This window comes from Emys orbicularis, chromosome 22 (assembly GCF_028017835.1).
Source record: "Emys orbicularis isolate rEmyOrb1 chromosome 22, rEmyOrb1.hap1, whole genome shotgun sequence".
Taxonomy (NCBI): domain Eukaryota; kingdom Metazoa; phylum Chordata; order Testudines; family Emydidae; genus Emys; species Emys orbicularis.
In genome coordinates, this window is record NC_088704.1 from 1,206,849 (window position 1) to 1,217,655 (window position 10,807).

Consider the following 10,807-nt stretch of genomic DNA (forward strand, 5'->3'; position numbering starts at 1 on the left):
GAAACCCAACCTTGGACTGTTCCCTAACTGGGGTCCCCACACAGCAGGGCCCTTCCTCCCCCTACAACTCAGTTCCAACCAGCCCCTCTTTTCTCCCCATAGCTGGGACCCAACCAGCTCCCCCCAAATCCCCAAAGATGGCCCCCTTCTTCCCCTACAGCTGGGCCCCAACCCAGCCCCCCTTCCACTCTGCAGCTGAGCCTCTTATCCCCCCCACCCAACCAACCAGCACCCCATCCACCCCACAGCTGGGCCCTTTCTCCCCCTACAGCTGGGCCTCAACCACCCCCATGTCCAGCCCCACAACTGGGCCCCTTGTTCCCCTATAGCTGGGCCCCAACCAGCCCCCCATCCAGCACCACAACTGGACCCCTTATTCATCCACAGTTGGGCCCCAACCAGTCCCCCTTCCACCTCACAGCTGCATCCTCTCTCCCCCCACAGCTGAGCCCCAAACAGCCTCCTATTCCCCCACATCTGGGCCCCTTCTCCTCCTACAGCTGGGCCCCAACCAGCTCCCCTTCTTCCTCCACAGCTCGACCCCTACTAGTCCCCCTTCCAGCACCACAACTGGAACCCTTCTTCCTATACAGCATGGCCCCAACCAGCCCCCTTTCCACCTCACAGATGGGCCCCTTCTTCCCCTCTGCTGGGTCCCAGTCAGCTACACCATCAACACCACAGCTGGGCTCCTTCTCCCCATATATCTAGGCCCAAACCAACATACGCTTGCCGCTTCCAGGAGCCACCTGAGGCAACCGCTGCCTGAAGTCCGCATCCTGAGCCCCCTCCCGCACCCAAACTCCCTCCCGGAGTTCACACCCCCTCCCGCACCCCAACTCCCCAGCCCAGAGCTCCCTCCCACACCCTGAACCCCTCATTTCTGGCCCCACCCCAGAGCCCTTACTCCCTCACTCACCCCAACCCTCTGCTCCAGCCTGGTGAAAGTGAGTGAGAGTGGGAGGCAGCAAACCGACAGAGGGAGGGTGAATGGGGGCAGGGCCTCAGAGAAGGGGTGGGGTGGGAAGAAGGGTCCCAGTTGCGGGGTGGATGTTTATGGATCAATGTCCTTACATAGGGCTGCCCCTAGCCATTTTGGTGCCCTACGCAGCCCCTCCCCCAGGCTGCCCCCCGGCCCCAGCCTGCTCAGCTCTGCTCCCCTGGCTCCCAGCCTTGGGGGGCAGGAGGGAACCACTCGCCGGCGGTGCGGCTGGGAGCCAGGGGAGCAGAGCAGGCTGGGGCCAGGTCACGAGTGCAGGTCCAACCCCTGCAGCCCTCCTCAGGGGAGTGGGGGCGGGGCTGGGGCGGAGCAGGGGTGGGGGCTTTGGTGAAGGGGTGGAGTGGGGGCGGGGCTGGGGCAGAGCAGGGGCAGGAAGAGGCAGGGCTGGGGCAATCAGGGGTGGGGGCCATGGGGAAGAGGCGGAGCAGGAGCTGGAGCAGTACGCTGCTGTGCAGGGCACCAGGAAATGTGGTGCTCCAAATTCCCTGGGGCCCTATGCAGCTGCGTACTTTGCGTATGGGTAGGGACGGCCCTGTCCTTACAGATAAAGCACAAGATGGGATGCTAGTTGGTGTCTGCTACAGACCACCAAATCACAGAGTGACTGGCTCTTTACACTCCTATCTATAACGTGTAGGGAAAAAACTGTATGATCATGGGAGAGTTCAATTTTAGTGACCTGTGCTGGAGATCTCATGGTGCCAGTACTAAAACCATCCTTGGAATTTCTAAACATAGTAGATGACAATTTCCTAACTCAAAAAGTGTTGCAGCCAAGATGGGAAATTCTATATTAGATCTTGTCCTAATAGATAGAGGAACTAATCACAGAACTAAAAGTTAAGGATAACTTAGGTATAAGTGATCATGACTTGATCATATTTATAGTGTACAATCAGAATAAAATCCAGGCCAAATCAGCTGGGAGGAAGAATTTAATCACAATATGTAAATGATAAGTGGGAATCACTGAAGAACACCTTACTAGGTGCCCAAAAAGCCACAATTGAGAAAGAAAGCTATGCTGTTTAAAAAACTGAACTGAATTAGAAGGGAAGTGAAGGCAGCTGTATGTATATATATATATAAGCAGAAGAAAGGGGAAGTTGATAGTAATGAATATATATCAGAAGTTAAGAATCGCAAAAGTTTGATAAGAGAAACCAAGGGACACAAGGAGAAATCTATGGCCAGCAGAGTTAAGGACAATAAAGAGTTTATTAAATATATTAAGAACAAAAATAACCTAGACAATGGTATTGGTCCATTACTAGATGGAAATGGTAGATTTATTAATAACAATGCAGAAATGCCAGAGATTTTCAATAAATATTTCTGTTCTATGTTTGGGGGAAAAACAGATGATGCAGTCTCATCATGTGGTGATGATAACGCTCTTTCCATTCAACTAGTATCTCTGGAAGATGGTAAACAGAAGCTTTTAAAGTTAGATTTAAAAAAAATTTTGATTTTTAAATCAGCAGGTCCAGATAACTTGCATCCAAGAGTTTTAAAAGAACTGGCTAAAAGAACCAGTTTTAAAAGAACTGGTGCTCACTGGTCCGCTAATGATGATTTTCAATAAGTCTTGGAGCACTGGGGAAGTTTCAGAATACTGGAAGAGAGATAATGTTGTGCCAATTTTTTAAACGGGTAAACGGGATGATCTGGGTAATTATAGGTCTATCAGCCTGACATCGATCCCAGGCAAGATAATGGAGTGGCGACAGGACTTGATTAATAATGAACTAAAGGATGGTAACATAATTAATGCAAATCAACCTGTGTTTATGGAAAATAGATCCTGTCAAACTAACTTGATATCTTTTTTTATGAGATCACAAGTTTGGTGGAAAACGTAATAGTGTTGATGTGATATACTTAGACTTCTGTAAGGCATTTGACTTGGGGCTGCATGGCATTTTGATTACCAAATTAGAATGCTATAAAATTAACATGTCATATATAAAATGGATTAAAAACTGGCCAACTGATAGGTCTCAAAATGTAACTAAACAGGGAATTATCATTGAGCAAGGCTGTTTCAAGAGGGGATCCCAGGGGGATCAGTTCTAGGCCCTATACTATTTAACATTTTTATCACTGACCTGGAAGAAAACATAAAATCATCACTTATAAAGTTTGGAGATGACACAAAAATTGGGGAAGTGGTAAATAATGAAGAGGACAGGTCATGGATACAGAGCGATCTGGATCACTTGGTAAACTGGGTGCAAACGAACAATAAGCATTTTAATATGGCTAAATGTAAATGTATACACATGGAAGCAGAGAATGTGAGCCAAATTTACAGGACAGGGGACTCTATCCTGGGAAGCAGTGACTCTGAAAATAATTTGGGGCTTGTGGTGAATAATCAGCTGAACATGAGCTCCTAGTTCAACACTGTGGCCAAAAGAGTTAATGCAATCCTAGGATGCATAAACGGGAATCTTGAGTAGCAACAGAGATGTTATTTTACCTCTGTATTTGGCACTGGTACAACCACTGCTGGAATACTGTGTCCTGTTCTGCTGTCCACAATTCAGGAAGGATATTAATTAATTGGAGACAGTTCAGAGAAGAGCAAGAAGAAAATGGTTAAAATATTAGAAAACATGCCTTGAAGTGATAAACTCAAATAATTCAATCTATTTAGCTTAACAAAGAGAAGGTTAAGAAGTGACTTGATTATGGTCTATAAGTACTTACATGGGGAACAAATATCTAATAATGGGCTCTTCAGTGTAACAGAGAAGGGTATATAAAGATAGAATGGCTGGGACTTGAAGCTAGACAAATTCAGACCGTTTTTAAGATGTACATTTGTAACGGTGAAAGTAATTATTGGAACAATTTACCAAGCACTGATAATTTTAAAATCGAGATTGGATATTTTTCTAAAAGGTCTGCTCTAGCAATTATTGTGGGGAAGTTCTATGGCCTGTGCTGTATAGGAAATCAGACTAGATGGCCTTAGAATCTATAAGGCACCTGTGGAATTCCCTTTAGCTGCAGGAAATGAAATGAAATTAATAGGCAGCAGGTTTAAAACAAAAGGAAGTATTTTTTCACACAATGCACAGTCAACTTGTGGAACTCCTTGCCAGAGGATGTTGTGAAGGCCAAGACTATAACAGGGTTCAAAAAAGGACTAGATAAGTTCATGGAGGATACGTCCATCAATGGCTATTAGCCAGGATGGACAGGGATGGTGTCCCTAGCCTCTGTTTGCCAGAAGCTGGGAATGGGTGACAGGGGGTGGATCACTTGATGATTACCTGTTCTGTTCATTCCCTGTGGGGCACATAGCATTGGCCACTGTCGGAAGATAGGATACTGGGCTAGATGGATCTTTGGTCTGACCCAATATGGCCGTTCTTATGTTCTTAAGTGGAGAGGGAAGTGGAGGCTCTACAGGAATATAATTGAAGCCACAATTTCTAAAGTCTGGCTCTGGTTATAGTAAAGCTATGCTTATGCTTCAAGTCATCCTGTATGAAAGCTGACTTCACTATATGCAGGTTTGAGCAAGCTGTATATATGAGACATGAACATAAACATGCATGTAAAATATTCAGAAGATATGCAGAGAGCTTGGAAGTAGACTAGAGTCCATTTTTTCTTAATAACGAACAGTTTATTACATGTGTGAAGCCATGCCATTGTCATACCCTGTCCCCATACAACCCTCCTCCACCTTTCCCCCCACCAACCAGCCTGTTATTCCTTACCCTATAATGGACCTCCAGGGACAGGGCCGGCTCCAGCATTTCTGCCGCCCCAAGCAAAAAAAAAAAAAAAAAAAAAGCCGCGATCGGCGGTGGCAGTTCAGGGGCAGGTCCTTCGCTCCTAGAGGGAGTGAGGGACCTGCCGTCCCCGAATTGCCGCAGGTGCCGCCCCTCTCCCTTGGCCGCCCCAAGCACCTGCTTGTTAAGCTGGTGCCTGGAGCCGGCCCTGTCCAGGGAAAAAAATTCGTAAACATTAAGTTACTGTATGATTACAAGGAGTGTGGCTTGTGGTGCAAACTACAAACTAGTAGAAATTTGATAAAGTAAAAATCAGCGTGCCTCTGCCTCTGTCCATTTCACAGCCACCTGGCAGTCAAGGAACATCCCAAGGAAACATGGAGCCAGGGATGGGAGGTTCTGTTTTGGAGGGACAGGGAGAGATACAGTACAGTTCACCATACCTTTCTGGAGCAGTCCTGGGCTCAAGATAACTTTGTGAAATTGCAGTGTCTCTCCTGAGTTTCCTTTTCTCTTCTGGGGCCCAGTGAGGGAGAGAGGGTGAGGACAGGTACTTGTATCTGGTGGTGTGGGCCCTGCCTAAGGGCTCCAGGCACCATTTGAGCCTTCCTCTCTCCACTGTGTGATAACAGAGCTAATTTAGACTCAATTGAAAGTCTTGTTACACGCTGAGAGCTGAAATTGCTAATACCTAGGTTTAAGTATTAGATCTGCTTTGGGATAGTATTTCTGATGCAAGAAACTGACCAGTGTGTACCAGCAGTGAGGCTCCCCCACTAAGAGCTGAAATCACTGAAAGCTGTGTTAAGTGGTGAGCCCTGAAGACATCTCACTGAGCAGCCAGCAAGGTGGCTGGCGGAGAGGCGTGGCCAGCAGGGCAGCTGGCGGAGAAGGCCAGAGCAGAGCCCCGCAGAGAGGGGTGACGAGTGAGTTCCCTAGCAGCGGAGTGAGTAAGGGGCCTCCTTACCCCTACTCCACCCAGGACAGGAGGTGAATTCTGCAGATGCACCTCTGAACTCTGTCTCTGCATTGTCCAAGGACAACAACTGTGAGTGGGGTGCAGAGAAGGGACAGGTACATTAAAGGGACTTTGGGGTTGCTGGACTTAAGAAGCTGAGGGGAAAAGGACACTGTCCAACTTACTTGAGGGTCGGTCTTTTGCTCATGATTTATGTTTGAGTCCTGTTTGCGGTGTTTCCCCAAATGAATAACGAGTTACTTCCCTCCTTTTAATAAAAGTTTTATTGCCTCTTAGAGGCACCCAGGACATGGTGTGTAATTGTCCCAGGTCACTGGGTGGGGGCTCGAGTCGGTTTTGTGTTGTATTGTTGAAAAGGAACCCCTAGATATTGAACCTGGCCCTTGTTGCTGCCAACTCTGACTGACAGAAGGGTTACATTAGTAATGCTGCAGCGTTTCTCCCTCCATCTTTTCACAGCTGGCAGGCAATCACACAGGCAGGGCTCCCAGGGACAGCCAGAGGCAGGGTGGTTCAAATCTCCTCTTGGATCAAAGCTCTCTACCCTAGCTCAGGATTTTGTCAGTTTCCATTGTTACTTTCTCCCAATCGTGGAAGTTTATTCTAGCAAATTTTTCATGCAGCATGAACTCAAGATAGTCCTTCAGGTTCCCCTGGAGTGCAAATCTGATAGGGCCACATTGCTAACTCGCCAAACCCATCCATTCACTGATATGTTGTGTGATTACCATTCTCATAAAAATCAACCTGGCATAGCTTGAGAGATCCCTACCACTGAACTGGAAAGCCGCATCCTTTTTCCATTCACTTACTTGGAAATACAACTGTATCCTCAATAGGTTGTCCAGCCCTAACCTCCCCCATCCCACTCCATCTCTCACATTGTTACATACTAAAAAGTTGAATTTCCTAAAAATACTGTTATATATATCTCACCAGCCTGTGTGTTTGGTGCCTTTGACCCAGTTTTGCAGGCATAGAAGTGATTGGTGACGTGATCCGGAAGTGCCATTGGCACATGTGTGAAGCAGGGGCACAAATGTGTTCTGCACATGAGTCCAGGAAGGATTGCAACATAGAATCATAGAATATCAGGGTTGGAAGGGACCTCAGGAGGTCATCTAGGCCAACCCCCTGCTCAAAGCAGGACTAATCTCCAACTAAATCATCCCAGCCAGGGCTTTGTCAAGCCTGACCTTAAAAACCTCCAAGGAAGGAGATTCCACCACCTCCTTAGGTAACCCATTCCAGTGCTTCACCACCCTCCTAGTGAAAAAGTTTTTCCTAATATCCAACCTAAACCTCCCCCACTGCAAATTGAGACCATTGCTCCTTGTTCTGTCATCTGCTACCACTGAGAACAGTCTAGATCCATCCTCTTTGGACCCTCCTTTCAGGTAGTTGAAAGCAGCTATCAAATCCCCCTTCATTCTTCTCTTCTGCAGAGTAAGCAATCCCAGTTCCCTCAGCCTCTCCTCATCAGTCATGTGCTCCAGCCCCCTAATCATTTTTGTTGCTCTCCGCTGGACTCTTTCCAATTTTACCACATCCTTCTTGTAGTGTGGGGCCCAAAACTGGACACAGTACTCCAGATGAGACCTCACCAATGTCGAATAGAGGGGAATGATCACATCCCTTGATCTGCTGGCAAAGCCCCTACTTATACAGCCCAAAATGCCGTTAGGCTTCTTGGCCACAAGGGCACACTGTCAACTCATATCCAGCTTCTGGTCCACTGTAGCCCCTAGGTCCTTTTCTGCAGAATTGCTGCCTAGCTATTCAGTCCCTAGTCTGTAGCAGTGCATGGAATTCTTCCGTCCTAAGTGCAGTCAGCACACTCCAAACCAGCTCCCAGAGTGGCTCTGTGTGATGCAAACAATGCTAGGGTATGATCTCTGAAATGGTAGTGCTAAACTTGTATATCCAGAACAGCAGTGTGGATGCAGTTATACACATGTCCAGCTGAGCAAATGGGGACTCTCTGGGTGGCTTTGGCTGGCTTTGGCCTGCACGAACATAAGCCAGTAGTTGGGTATGTGTGCTAGTGTAGACATAGCCTTAGTGTAGACAGTGTGTGGAAAGTGAGCTTGGGGAGTAGACATGCAAAATATAGGTTTAAAACATCACCTTTCAAGAGGAGAAACGAGTAGGATACAATCGGTCTGGGATCAGCCTCTACCAGATGTCACATAGCTCTATCATAACTTAGTTGAAAAAGCCCTATTCCTCCTTTCCAATTAAGCAGACTCTAAGGCGAAAAATGGGATTGTAGGGATTGGTGCCCAATGCTCTTAAGATCGACCATGTTCTAAGCACATACTTAACCTGGTACATTTCCCTCATGTGGATAGAAACTTGTATAGAAGGCAACTGACATCTATGGCCCTATCTATTATACAAAAATAACCGTGATACATAGTGATAGCCGAAGCACCTTACATTTTCTTTCTTCCCTGTTTAGAAAGTAAAGAAACATGTTTTAACCATATTAGGAACTCATAGTTTAATCTTGCAAGGTACGTATGTTAAAACAGGGCTCCCTAACACACTTATAACTTGTTTTTTTTCTGCCCAGTATTATCAGTTTTGCCCGTTACTTTGGGGTATGCTCATTTATTAGGGTTACTCTTCTCGGGGGGGGGGTGTTCTGTAATTCTATCAATGTACTGCTTGTGTCACTTGTGTTCTCATATGGAGCTCTACTTCTTCCTGCTGCAAGTTCCCTCCCAATGGAGCTATCCTGCAGGACCTAGGTTCCCCTGGGCTGGGTTCTTCCAGCCCCAGAATCAGACGAACACACACACATTAACAGAGCGCGTCTGAGAGGACCTAGTTAATCAGCACTCCCAAGCTGACCCCTTATATGTCTCTGGACTCGGTAGGGTGGGTTGAGCAGCATTTCCAAGCTGCCACTCTCATGTCCCAGGTTCAGCACGTCCCTATCCCCACTTTCACATTACAGTTGTTCTGGTAGTAACCCACTTGATGAGCAAACCCCACAGGATTTTTGGGCTCTGCAGGGATCTTTTAGCTCAGGTACGAGGACCATTGCTGCAGAGTGAATGAGGAAGCCAAAAAAACCCACGAGGTGGAGAGAGATGGAGAGAGAGAAGCAACCAGCTTAACTGTGAAAGTTATTTATTGCCAGGTAATAACCATAGGGGAGCCAAACAAACAAAAACAGTTATATTAAATCTAATTCAAATTTAATTATAAAAGTCAGGTTTAGAAAACTATAACTGATCACACAAGTCAGGGTCAGAAGGCTGTACCGAGAGAGAGAGAGAGAGAGAGAGAGAGAGAGAGAGAGAGAGAGAGAGAGAGAGAGAGAGAGAGAGAGAGAGAGATTCTTACCACTCCATGAAGTTTGAATCGATTTGGGGGAGGCATAGCTCAGTGGTTTGAGCATTGCCCTACTAAACCCAGGGTTGTGAGTTCAATTCTTGAGGGAGCCATTTAGAGATCTGGGGCAAAAATCTGTCTGGAGATTGGTCCTGCTTTGAGCAGGGGGTTGGACTAGATGACCTCCTGAGGTCCCTTCCAACCCTGATATTCTATGGGGGTCCCAGGTGGTGGTGGTGGTAGCAGTTGAGAGTCTGGAGTGTTAGAGACAGGCAGAGCCCCCAGCACGATCAGTCAGGAGAAGATGAAGTCTCAATAGAACGGATGCAGATTTTGGATCCAGGCATCAGAACACTTACTAGAGGTTTTTGTAGGGAAACAATAATGGTTCAAGGGAGAACACTAGATTTGTTTATGTGTAAACTGATGGCCCAAGGGAGTATACCAAAATTGGTTTGTTCAGGCTAGACAATAGGAACTGATCATTCCTGGCTATGTTCCTTGGAGGGCGCTCACAATGTAATTAGGGAGCTTCACTATTTTGGATACCAATAAAGGATTTATTACTAGAATTGGTCTGATAACTACCAAGCTGGGTGTGTGCAGGCATGGGTTCATTAACATCTGGAGCAGAGATCCCCCATCATGCACTGTTTCCCTGCTTTTCTGGTCCCAGAGTTTTATACGGTTCTTGCCTTGGAATCTCTGTTCTCCATTCTGTATGCTAATGGAGATGCCTCCCTGTCCCATCTTCGATGCAAATGAGGCTAGGGTAGTTTCCTTAATCCTGTCACCCTTGTCCCAGGGGTTTAGGTTTGTCTCCCACAGCCTTTTCATTGCTTTTTGTAAGTCTTTCTTCTGATCGCTTTTGGTTCAAGCAGAGGCTGGGCGGGAAGGTCTTTCGTGAGCCAAACAGGCTGGATACTGCGCCCTGGTTCTCCAAGAACAGGGCCGGCTCTAGGTTTTTTGCTGCCCCAAGGAAAAAATTTGCTGCCCCAGGTGGTGCTGGGGCTCGCAGGCGGCGCTGGAAGCGGAGGGAGTCATGTCACCTTCTCCCAGCACCTGCAGGGGCTTTATCCCCTCCCCCGCCCAGCCGCGCAGAGAAGCCCCAATATAAGGGGTGGCACAAGGCAGCGCAGCAGCCAGTGCGCAGATGAGGCGGTGCAGCCCCGGCTCCCCAGCAGGACTCACCCTCTCCTCCCCAGGTAGCGGCTGGACCCTGGCAGCTCAGCATCCCAGGGCTGGGGCTTCCCCTTCCCGCTACGGCTGGGGGGGCGCGGTGCCCTCGTTCCATCTAACTGGCGCAGCTCCGAGAGCGCAACCGCCCCTGGAAATGTGCCTCCGCAAGCACGTGCTTGCTTTGCTGGTGCCTAGAGCCGATCCTGCCCAAGAGGTGATAGGTATGAAGGCTGCTATGACCATGGGAATATTTTCTTCATTTAGGTCTAACCTGCCATAAAGGCAGCACTAGCATGCTTATAATCTGCCAAAGACACATTCTATGGTCATTTTGCAGCTGCTCAGCCTACTGTTGAAGCGCTCCTTGATACTGGCCAGGTTTCCTGTTTAAGGCTTCATGAGCCATGGGAGTAAGGGGTATGCTGAGTCTCCCAGGATCACTATGGGCATTTCAACATCTCCCATTGGAATCTTCTGGTCTGGAAGGAGAGTCCCTCCCTGCTTGTAACTTTCTGTACAGGCCAGTGTTCCTGAAGATGTGTGCGTCATGCACTTTCC